The sequence below is a fragment of the Urocitellus parryii genome, chromosome 2 (assembly GCF_045843805.1).
Source record: "Urocitellus parryii isolate mUroPar1 chromosome 2, mUroPar1.hap1, whole genome shotgun sequence".
NCBI lineage: Eukaryota > Metazoa > Chordata > Mammalia > Rodentia > Sciuridae > Urocitellus > Urocitellus parryii.
The window spans coordinates 27,305,297-27,317,361 of NC_135532.1; the positions used below are offsets into that span (position 1 = coordinate 27,305,297).

General features: G+C 42.8%; 1 protein-coding gene across 1 annotated transcript in view; it reads left to right on the plus strand.

The window, feature by feature from the left end:
• Positions 1-4,956: 4,956 nt before the first annotated feature.
• Positions 4,957-12,065, plus strand: part of Fry (FRY microtubule binding protein) — a 406,369-nt gene continuing 399,260 nt past the window's right edge. Inside the window, exon 1 of the mRNA XM_077795147.1 lies at positions 4,957-5,143. The gene's annotated coding sequence lies outside the window, so the exon portion shown is untranslated. The remainder of the gene's footprint in view (positions 5,144-12,065) is intronic.

A 12,065-nucleotide genomic window follows, 5' to 3' on the forward strand; every position in this document is an offset into this window, starting at 1 on the left:
AAAACAAAACAAAACAAAAAAAACACTTCAGCCGGGAGTGGTGGTGCATGCCTGTAATCTCAGCCCCTTGGGAGGCTGAGGCAGGAGGATCTAAAATTCAAAGCCAGCCTCATCAATGGTGAGGCGCTAAGCAACTCAATGAGACCCTGTCTCTAAATAAAATACACAATAGGGCTGGGGATGTGGCTCAGTGATTGAGTTCAATCCCCATTACCTGCCTCCCGCCCCCAAAAGAAAACAACTTCATAGTTTTCACATTTACACTATATCCAAGTTTATTCTTTTTCAGAAGGTTACCACTTTGATGGGCACTAACTGCTGGTCTGCTTTCTTTCCTGAAATTTAGCCATGAGGTATATTGATTCTCCTAGAAGAGTGAGGGAGCCCAGGCTAGCTGACTGCAAATAGTAGGATCTAAAAGCTCAGCACAGAAGCATTTTGGTTCTTCCCCTGATCCTATCCTTGGTTGACTTTTCTAAGCAGATCCCATAAGCATCCTAAGGGACAATAGATCACTGTCCCCATCACCCTGCCCTGTGACCTTGGAAAGGAGGAAGTCTAAGGGAGAAGGCTGCAAAGCCATGGCTGCGGGGCAGGGTTGACAGCTGATAGCCAGCTGAGCCAACCCAGCCACACACTTAGTACTTCCCAGAGACTTTTTCCCACATGCTTCCATGGTAGCCCAATTAGATCAGTCCTTTTGCTCAAAGTATTTTCTTCTGAAAATATTTAGAAAACTCTAATGCTCATCTGCTTTTGCTTCTATTAGTAAAAAAAAGCATTTACTCATTTAGAGATCTAGCCGGCTGTTGCTGATCACATTTGATAACATTCATAAAGTAGCTTGTTTATTTTCATTATCTCATTTCTTCCAACCCATAATAACTCCCTGGGGGAGGGGGACAGCATCTGCTCCTGCAAGAAAAATAGCTACAGCCTTCTCCTTGGTTTTCTGTAGGCTTTAAACTCCAGGGAGGTTAGTGCTCTTCATTCTTTTGGATTGCCCGTGTTTCTGCATAGAAATTTTTGGAAAGGAGAACTGTAATGTTGAAGTATAGAAAAGCAATAAGCTTCAGATGAGGTACTGAGAAAAGAAAGAAGAGACCCGGGATGGAGCCCAGTGGTAGGCTACTTGTCTAGTATGCTCAGGAGGACCTGGGTTCCATCCCCACTCCATCCCCGCCCCCCCCCCCAAAAAAAAAGGAGGGGAAGGAGGTGGGAGAGAACAGAACACAACAAGTCTTAGAAAAGGTTTCAAAGACCTTTAAAATACTGGTATACTAGTAAATTATCTGAAAATTCTATAAGTATTAAAATTCCTCTGCTCCCAAATATTTATCTTATTTACTGTTAAAGTACTAATATTGTGCTTCCCTAGATTGAGACTAACTTTTCAGTTTCAGGCCATTTAGAGTTCAATTCACAGCTTATTAAACTGTGGAAAGTGTTGATGTAATTCTCTAATGTTCTTGCAACTCTGTCCCAAAGCTCTGGAGCATACATGCTATATGGGCCAATTAATTCCCAAATTTCATAACACATGTCAGCACTATAGACAATTAGTACAGAAAAAAAAATTGATTCTCTTTCTGATGATAAAAATCACACTGGTCATTTAACAACATTCGTTGGGGGATTTACTGAGAGTGAGAAGGAGGTGGGGGAGGGGTAAGGATGGGGATAGGAATGCAAATGAAGCAGGGGAAGTAAAGAAATTAACAAAACAGTACAGCACCTGCTTGCTTTTTAAAAGGTGTTTATAATCTCCTAAAGAATGAGACTTGGAAGAAAAGGGAAGTGCTGTGAGCATTCTGACAATTTTAACTGACAATATAAATAAATGACCTACTCTTCTAGTTTTTAAAAATTTTAAAACTTGTATAGTTACTTTTTCTTCTCTTTTTTGGTATTGGGGATTGAATACAGGAGGGGCACTCTACCATTGAGCTATGTCCCCAGCCCATTTAAAATATTTTTATTATGAGACAGGATCTCACTAAGTTGTCCAGCCTGGCCTTGAACTTGCCATCCTCCTACCTCAGTCTGCCTAGTTGCTGGCATTTGGGATGTGCACCACTGTGCTGGCTGTAGACACTTTTTAATAAAGCTTGGAATCCAAGTGTTACAGGTCTGGGGCCTTCAGGGAAACTGAGGCTGCACAACCTCCCCTCTCCCCGCCACCTTTCAAACCCCAATTCTTGCAATCAACTCTGAAGATTTCAGACATGTTGCTCAGAATAACTTCAATGATTTTATTGAAGGGCTAGGATGGGAAAGAGGGTATTCTGAAGGGAGAGAGTGGGTCCTCTCAGAGAGGAGAGGGACAGTGTGTCTCTCCTGCACTCCAGTTTTATTGGGGATCCCAGAGAAATTTCCAGAGTCCTGCCCAGGTCCACCTCTTGACTTTTGACTGACAGCAGGATGACATCAGACTTTCAAGTCCTCACTGCCATGACAACTCTAGGTCACCTTGGCCCATGCTGACCGGTTCTAATTGGATTTGTAACCATAAATTCTTCCAGATTTTATGGTTAGGAGGAATTATCCTTATCATCCTGGGTTTCCGGATATGGTCTATGAAAAGGGTCACAAAAGTCTACCCCTTTAAGGTAACTTGGGTTCCTCTTATCGACATTATTTGGGGCCTGCATTTCTCCTGCAAATAACAGGTAGTCTGGTGGGGAATGTAACATATCCTGTCCACTTAAGCCAGGCAGGGCTGCAGGTAAATTGCTTCTTGGAAGAGAAAGCATGTGGGGGTCAGCACAGTAGGCCCATTTTATAGAATTATTCCTTAACCTCATCTTTCCTCTATTTGCATCTGTCCCCTATCACAATGTTTTTCTGCAGAGACCCAGTTGAGGAGTTAAGATCAGTAGCTAGCTTCATGACTTAAAAGGTTGACAATGTCCAGAACGAGGGGTCCATAGTCAGGAGATGAAATGCCCAACACTTAGAAGTCTTAAGGCACAACCCCTCACCCCTTAGAGCTTCAGTGGAAAGAATGAGGAAAGCTGTTTGTATACTGAAAGATAGAATCAAAGGCCAGTGGGGGGGCTGGGGATGTGGCTCAAGCGGTAGCGCGCTCGTCTGGCATGCGTGCTGCCCGGGTTCGATCCTCAGCACCATGTACCAACAAAGATGTTGTGTCCGCCAAGAACTACAAAATAAATATTAAAAATTTCTCTCTCTCTCCCCTCTCTCACTCTCTCTTTAAAAAAAAAAAAAAAAAGTCAGTGGGTGTTACTATTGTTCCCTTACAGGATGATGACATAGCTTTAGATTGTGACCATTCACCCAGTTCACATACTACCCCAGCATAGGAAGGACCCAGAAATCCAAAATTTGCATCCTAATTAGGTTGCCCTCCTTGAAATGAACTCTAGTCCAGTTTTACTTTGTTCTGCAAGTAACTGTCGAGCTTCACTTCCTACCACACTTAGCTCCACCAGCAACTGCTAGAACATTACACACTGTTCAGCCCTTCCATAACTGAGCCAAGGTTCTTTCTTTGGCTTCAGGACCTTAAACCTAGTATTTTGCTTACCTCCCCATAGTAATGCTTACTTTCCAGTATTATGGACTGCCCCCTCCACAGGCTGGGAGCTTCTTAAGGACAGTGGTGCACTTTAATCTTTACACCCCCACTAAGTTATCTTTGGTAAAGATGGACATGGATTATTGAATGGCTGGGTGGATGCCAGCAAGTAAACTATAATTTCTGCCCACAAAGAGCAGGATTGTGACACTTCTACTATGTGTTTATGTGGGTTTCCCCACAGCACTACCACTCTCAATAACATTTTTTTTTTTTAATTCTCTCTCTCACTGTCTTTATTTATTTATTAAGAGAGAGAGAGAGAGAGAGAGAGAGAGAGAGAGAGAGAGAGAGAGAGAATTTTAATATTTATTTTTTAGTTCTGGGCAGACACAACATCTTTGTTTGTATGTGGTGCTGAGGATCGAACCCGGGCCGCACGCATGCCAGGCGAGCGTGCTACCACTTGAGCCACATCCCCAGCCCTCAATAACATTTTTGTATTATCTTTATTGAGATGTAATTCACATATCAAGTTCACCAATTTAAAATGTACAATTCAGTGGTTTTTAGAATAGTCAGGATTGTGCATCGACCACCACCATCAAGCTTCAGAATGTTGTTTTCACTCTGAGAAAGAAAAGCCCACCTATTATCATTCACTCCTCATTTCCCTCCTAGCAACCATCAACTGTCTCTATAGGTTTTTAATTAATCTCTTGCTGTGCCGTACACATAGGATTACATATTAGAATGCATCTTTTCCCATGAACAAAAATAAAAATAAAATCTGCGGCAGCTTTGATTTGGTATGAAAAAACGAAATCAATCTCCAACTAGCTCTATGACCTTGGACAAATTAACTGGATTTAGTTTCTTCATAAGGTGAAGTTTAGAAGGTGTGTAAGGGCACCTTCAGGCTAACAAGCAAACAAGTAAGAACAAACAAAAACAAGAACCCCCACCGCCCAAACCTCCAGGTATAATCCCAGTACTCCACCCTAGGTAGCCTGTCCTGGGTTTGGGTGATAGATGGTTGTATACTAACAGGATTTCACACCAGAACTGCCGCCAGCCACTGCCCTCCCCGAGATGATCCCTACAGAAGATGTTTCCTCTTCTTTCCTTTTGGGTCGTCTTTTCGTTTCTGGGTTGGCACAGGAGAGAGAGGGAGGAAGAGAAGCTGCAGAGCCTAGGCGCGGAGGCGCAGCGCGCGGGTGCCCGCAGGAAGCCTCGCCCAGCTCGGGACCCCACCCTCCGGGTGCCCCGGGAGCTGGCCGCCCCGCGCTGGGCTGCGCGGCCGGCGGGGGCGGGGCCAGCCATTTCCGCAGCCAATCCGCGCGGCGGCGCGTCCCGGGGGTCCGCGGCTCGCCGGGCGCGCAGGGGGCGGGGCTCCACTTGACAGTGGCGGTCGCCGGGCAGCCGAGCCGGGGCGCAGCGAGCGGAGCGCGGCGCAGGGAGCGCGATCTGCGCGGGTGGCTGCGGCAGCGCCCTGCTCCCACGGCTCGGATTTTCGGCCCAGCGAAGTAGCCTCCAGCGGTGGCGGCGGCGTCCGGGCGATGCTGCGGGACCCCTCGGGCGCCGGTGTCCTGGCCTCTTCCTAAGGTACTCTGCCCGGCTCGCACCCTTGACGAGGGGAATCTCAGCGCCCGGGAAGTGGCTTTGTGAAGCTCCTGGCTGGGTGGACTACGTGGTGGGCCGGTGAGCGGGTGGGTGGGGCTGGGCGGGGCCGCGCTGTCTGGGCTGCTTTCCCTCCGAGGAAGAGGGTGGGGGCCGAGGGAAGCGAGTGGGGGGAGGAGGGCTGTCTCCGGGCAGCAGCTGACGGCATCCCCAGGCTCCATCCTCCTCCTGCCTCCATGTGGTTTGAAAGAGGTTTTGTTCCAGGAGAAAGTTTGATGCCCAGAGTTGAGCAGCCTGACTTGATTGATGGTCCTTGAGGCCCACGCCCCTAAAGAGAGGCAGCCCACCCTATGCTGTACACCTCTGCACTGAATATGGGCACGTGGGAACCCGGGTTCTGACCTGAGCAGCATTCTTGACGTAGGACTTTCCTTGAGGAAATTCCTCTGTGGGAATCCCCTTTGGGGAGGAGGCTTTCTGGACACAGCCCCAACTTGTGGCTTGAAAACAATGCAGCAGGTAGTCTCTGGTCCCATGTACCTTTCCCGTAGCATAGTCTCTGCCAAGACTTATGCTGTAGGAGCTTCAAAAATTTAAACTTAACTTCTGATTAAAGATTCCTAAATCCAATGTGTCCAATGTCGGGGCCACCATCCAAGGTGACAATGATAACTTCTGTTAGACTCTTTAATATTTTAGCACTTATTTTCAATTGGCTTTCCCTGAGTTTTATGACAGTTGCTGTGGCACATAGCAAGTGGGTAGAAGTTATGGCCCATCATTTAGTGTGAGAGACGGGGACAAAAAACATCAAGTGTGTGCCCACTTGAAGAAAGGCAGGTTTCAGTCTTCAAATGAGGTGGATTAGGTGAGCATTATTAGCTTTATAAAACAAATAAAATAAAAATTCCAATTCCAGTTAGAACTAAGTGTTATCTGAGATTGTAAGAACACATCAATCATAAAGTGACTCAGGGTAGAGGAGTAACATGTAGATAGCACATAGTCTTGCAAGTAGCAGATCTTACATATATACTTAAAACATGAATTTTATTTAATCTGTCATATCTTTTTGATCACACATGTGGATTCTCACATTTAAACTCTTTTTTATCAAGATACGTTCATACCATAAGACAATTTTATAATATCCTTTGAAACTTCTTTTTCCAGTTCATGTAACTTACTCCTTCACCAGAAAACATCATCTTATTCAGAGCACTTACATTTAAGGACAGTTTGCAATAGTGTCCATACATCAAGCACATTATGTGTGTCAGACACATTACTAGGTGTCATATATATATATATATATATATATATATATATAATTACTTTAGTTGTTATAGTCACTCTAAGCAGATGTTATTACTTTCCCTGAGTTTATGTAATTTCCCCTCACAACTATGCAGCAAATGATAGAGGTAGGATTTGAAACCGGGTCTTTTAACTCCCTATTGATGCTCTTGACTACTACTCTATGCTGTCTCCTAGCTCTTTTGAGAATTACTCTGTTATAATATAGTAGGGAATCCAAATATGGCAACATACACTATCTCTACTGGCCTAATGTATCAGATCTTTTTCTAGAATGTCTTCTCTTTCTGGGAGCCCACCTCACCCCCCACCCTTGGTGCATATGCATAAAAATCAAAGCCTCCTTAGATCTCCCAGCCTTCCCCTCAATTCAGATGGAAACCTCTAGACCTGTCAACCCATCATCCTTTCAGGTAAGTCAGTTCCAGGCGATAGGTAACCCAGTGTTTCCCTCCCTGGCACTTAAGGAGCAGTCTCTACTCAGTTATGTGAGTCTATTTTAGCTCTGCACATACTCCCTACTGGTTGGCAGCAACATAGCCCCTGCAGTGTTCACACTGGCACACGCATCCCCTTGTACCAACTGTCAGAGAATTCCTGACACAGGCCGACCTACTTAAAAGGAACAACTAAAATGAAGTCACTGGGGAAAGTGGTTTTACTCTGGGGAATCCTTGAGTTCCCCACTACTGATCAGAAAGGAAATTAACATAGGGCTCTAGGAACAGGAAGTGGGCCTTTTCCATAGTGGGAAATACCATATGTACATCGTAGCCTAGTTTCAACACTATTGAGATATGTGCTCACCCTGGAAAAACCTCTTTACCTGTTGTCTTGATGACAAATGTGGCCACACATTTATTCCTGCTTGGATAATCACTTTTACACTAAGGCAGCTTGAATGAACAGCATCAAAAACTGATGTCACAACTATGACACAGTTTGGAAGCTGTGCCTAAAATTATAATTTAGAGCCATTGTTTTCTAATTTCTCTTCCCCAGGTTTTTTTTTTTTTTTGTGTGTGTGTGTGTGTGTGTGTTGTTCTCTTCCTTGGTATGGTATTTGACTCTGGTTCTAGAATGATTTTTTGTTGTTGTTTTTGTTTTGCGGGGCCTCACCATCTTCACATTAGAACACCACTTCTGTATTACAGCATATTTTAGGTTTTGTTTTTTAATTTTAAAATTTGTTCATTTTAGATGTACATGACTCTAAAATGATTTATAAATACTAAGCTTTGAAAGAAATCAATGTATTTTTGAGCTGTAACCATATGCTGCCTAGAATCATATCCTTCTAGTTGGCACTTTACTCCTGTTACTCTAGTGCAAGAATCTTAAAGTCCTGCATATATGCTTTGGGATTTTAAATGGACCTTCTTGTCTAATTATTTCACTCCATCCTCTGTAGCAGTAGTAGAATTTGAGATTAGAATAGAGCCCCGGCACTATCTCTCTATTATCTCTGCCAAAAAACTGGAGCAGCACCAATTAAAGTAGGAAAAGTAGAACACGAAGTTTGCTCATTGTCACACTCTTGCCCCAGAATGGAAGATGTGCCAAAAACATTGTTGGAAAAGTAACTGGACTTTCTTAAATGATTAGTGACTTGTAAAACTATACCAAATTATTGAAATTATATAGTTTCCTTAAAATCGTGTATGTGCATGTACTTCCAGAATCAACAAACCTCTACTCTAAATTCTGTTTCTAAAACTTCTCAGTAACCAGCAATCCCATCTTATTTTCCATATTTTGTCAAATCTAAAATACTGTCAATTGTAATATATGACATTATTCTTATACTGTACAAGAAAAAAGAAAAATTTGATTACAGCATACCACTTTAATGCTGTTCTTCCATGACACTACTTGAATAGATCACACTAGTGTTTGATGGCTTTCAAGTTTCCTTCATCTCTTCTGTGGATATGAGTACATTTTTCTTGACAGTACATTTGATAGCATTGCTTGAGTTGTGTGGGACAGTGCCTTTGCATGAATCAGTAACAGATTTGGACATGGCTTCACCAGTGTGTGTCTTTCTTTCTTCATTCTGGTAAAGCGTTTGCATCTTGCTTTGCAAGACATTATGGATATGCCAATCAAGGGTAAAAGTTTCCTTTGGTGAGGCAACATTTATGTCCCACTGCTCTGTTTTGGTGCTTTCATGCATATACTGTTACATTTCCTTGCAGAGCCAAGTCATAGCATAATCTTTTTGAAAACAATTTAAATGGCAATTAAGCAGAACATGTACAGGACTAGCAATGACCATAACTCAGTAGAATTGAAAACAAAATGAATAGCTGTGACCGAGTTTTTGTACATGGAGGGTCATGACATTTGTGCCATGACTATGGTCAGGTCAATATAAAGATATATCCTGATTTCGGGAACATTAAGAATATGGAAAAATTATCAATGACATACCCTAATCTGTGCCCACTTAGTTTTATGAACTGAACTTGCCTACCTTCTTTCATCCGTCTATTCATTCATAAAGTCATGCATTTTGTTAGACTGCAAGCCCCAAGAAGGCAAGGACTTTTTTTTTTTTTTTTTTTTGTCTTGTTCTCCACTATATGCCAATCAGGTAGGACAGTCTGTGATACAAAGTAAATCTGTTCACTGATTAAATCTGTAAATGTGTGTGGACAAGTATCCTCCCATGGAAGATGAAGACACATGGAGTTGTTCACTGCCCTCCTGCTGGTTGGAACACATATTCTTAAAAATATGATGGTGACAGGAATAAAGGGGGACAGGCCCACATTAAGTTCTTGATTAATAGAGCCCTATTGAAACTACTTGATGCTATAATAATGATATAAAACTAGTTCAGAATAGAAGAAATTCCAGCATAGTTTTATTGATTTTTATTTTCACTGAAGGAATTTATAGCAATTTATAGCTTGGATTTTTTTTTTTTTTTGTATTATCTAAAACCATGACTTGCTTGGACTCTATGTAATTTAATGTACTTGTCCTATTACGAAGAACAGGGAAATGCCTTTTTCCTCCCATAGGGCCCTCTGAAACAGAACTCAGTGCCAGCGACCTTGCCTAGGTATATAATCCCACGAAGACAAACCTACTCAAGCAGCTTGCTTTATAGTCCATTTGTTTATGCCAAAAAGGGGCATATTTATGTTTTTGACATGTGACCCCCCCCCAAAAGAAAAAAAAAAAAACTTTGTTGGGCAGGACACATCTCCATCTGCAGGGCCTCTGCTTCCTCACTGCTGCCCAGTCAAGCAGAAGGCTCTTCTAGACAGCGAAGCTAGCTGCAGATGCCAGCAGAAGGAATGGCAGGGGAACTAGCTTAGCAACAACTCAGAAGCAGTCCCAAGAATCCAAAGTGAATTAGCCTTGCCCATATAACCCCGTGATCTCTGAATGTAACAGCTGGACCTGCAAAGACACATCCAGCTTCTAGTTCAGAGAAATGTGGGACCCCTGAACACATGTCTGATGCTCTGAGGTCCCTTGTGGGTTTCTAAGATACATTCAATTGACTTGCTCAAGGGAGGATGATTGATGTGGGCAAGTCATCACTACATGTCCCCAGCTGCAAATGAAAACAATTTAGCATAGTGGTGGGTGCCATGAAGGGGCATGGCAGATAGACCAGAGCTGGTTCTTTTATATACTAGAAAATACTTACTGAGTCTTTTTGGTTATCACTGATAGAACTTACATGTAATCACTTTTATTAAGTATTATTAACATGGGCCAGATAAAGTACTGTAAATGACAAAGAAAAAAATTTAAACCTGTTTACCGAACACAGCTGGATGAAAGAAAACCAATTCTCTAATTATGTGCAGTGTTCTAATGATACCCAGGATTTGTTTTTAAACCGGTATGGTAAGATGTGCAGACATGAAAATGACTGAGAAGAAGGAGAAGAAGTTTATTATACTTATTTCCCTAGAAGGAAGAGGCATGGCATGCCACACTGAGGGCAGTATCAGGGACGCCCCAGAGTGGGTCAGAGGTCAGAGGGAACCAGGGAAAATGGCAGAACCCCTTATTGTGGTTCTGTGACAAGCAACAGGTGAGGCAGGGTAAACAGGGTTAGGATTGGCTGGTTTGACTAATTTCAGCAGGCTCTGGAGCATGGGGGCTGTCACTAATTGTCCTGTACCTAGCTCACAGCATATGAGCCTGCTGAAGGAGGCAGCAGGGTGGGCTCTCGATTAGTTGGTTTGCATTTGGAGATATGCTTGCAGATGAGTCCTTACCATCTGCAGGCATTGGCTAGCCCTAGGTGGGGGCAGTCCCTCCATGTCAGCCAGGCCCCAACATGTCAGAACTTAAGAATATAGAAAATAATACTCATGGTTAGTATATAAGTATTTTTTTTTTAATGGTCAACTAATGAATTAGGCCCATAGACACATGGAATATTAGGTCTAGCTAGGGGTCTGACATATGTACTCAGTAAACATTAATTAAATCTGAGTCATGGTGCCAGATGGTCCAGCCACACTAACACTCCATCTTGATGGATACGGTAGTCAGGTGTGCAGTGTTTATCTTGGAAAAAAGAAAAATTGAGAGGCTGTGCATTACATAAAAGATCCCCAGGTGATGGATAAGTCCCTCAGGATAAAAAGGAGGCAAAATACTTAAGTCTTTGAAAACATTAGTTAACCCTGGAGCAGACACATTTTTAGTTATAAGATCTCAAAATCTCTAAGGTAATCATATGTCTGGTATATTTCCTTATTCACTGTGGACTTAAAATACAACACAACTCAGGAAACATGAAAGTTACATGCAACTTTTAAAAAGGGTTTTTCTCAAAAAGTAAAGTTGGAGCTAAAGAAAGTGTGTGTGTGTATTACAGATTCTGTGCTTAGGAATAGGCTTCTAAATGTTACTCAAAATAGCATGTGACATTCTTTTCTTGACTACATGTCAGTATTAATCGGATGATCTGATGATAGGCACATACACACACACACACACACAAAGTAATGGTACTGGAGAGATATGAAGGTAATTAACAGACAACGTGGTGGTGACAGACCTAGGTGCAGAATGTTTAAATGTCCCCATATTACCTCTGATGGAAGATGGCAGTGAGTGGAAGGGACACGGGGTTAGACTCAGGACATTACTCATAATGATGAAAGGCAGGAGTGCATGAAGGTACAAATGTTAGGGCTCAGTGCTAAGTAAATCAAATGACCAGTTGCTCCGATCAGCCTCCTGACTTTTCTTTTTCTGTGGTTGGTTAATGATTATAGTGCCTTTACAGTCCACTGGCTTTTCCTTAGAATCTTGACCATGCACGGTAAGAAATAATAAAGAAAATATAACCTGAAGTTCAATCTAATGCTCTCAAAGGGGAAGTTCCTTCCCCGTGAAAACTCCGGAATCACCCTCTGCTCACAGTTGCTTCTCTCTTGTGACTTTGCACACATCTCCCTTGTGTAGCAGCTTCTCTCCATTGATGGAGATTGTCTGAGTGTCTTCACTGGATCACAGCTGTTCCCTGATAATTTCCAAACAGACAGCTTAGCCTTTAAAGTGGCAGTATTTGCCTACATGGGCCAGTGAAAGTATTGCTGCCTGGCTC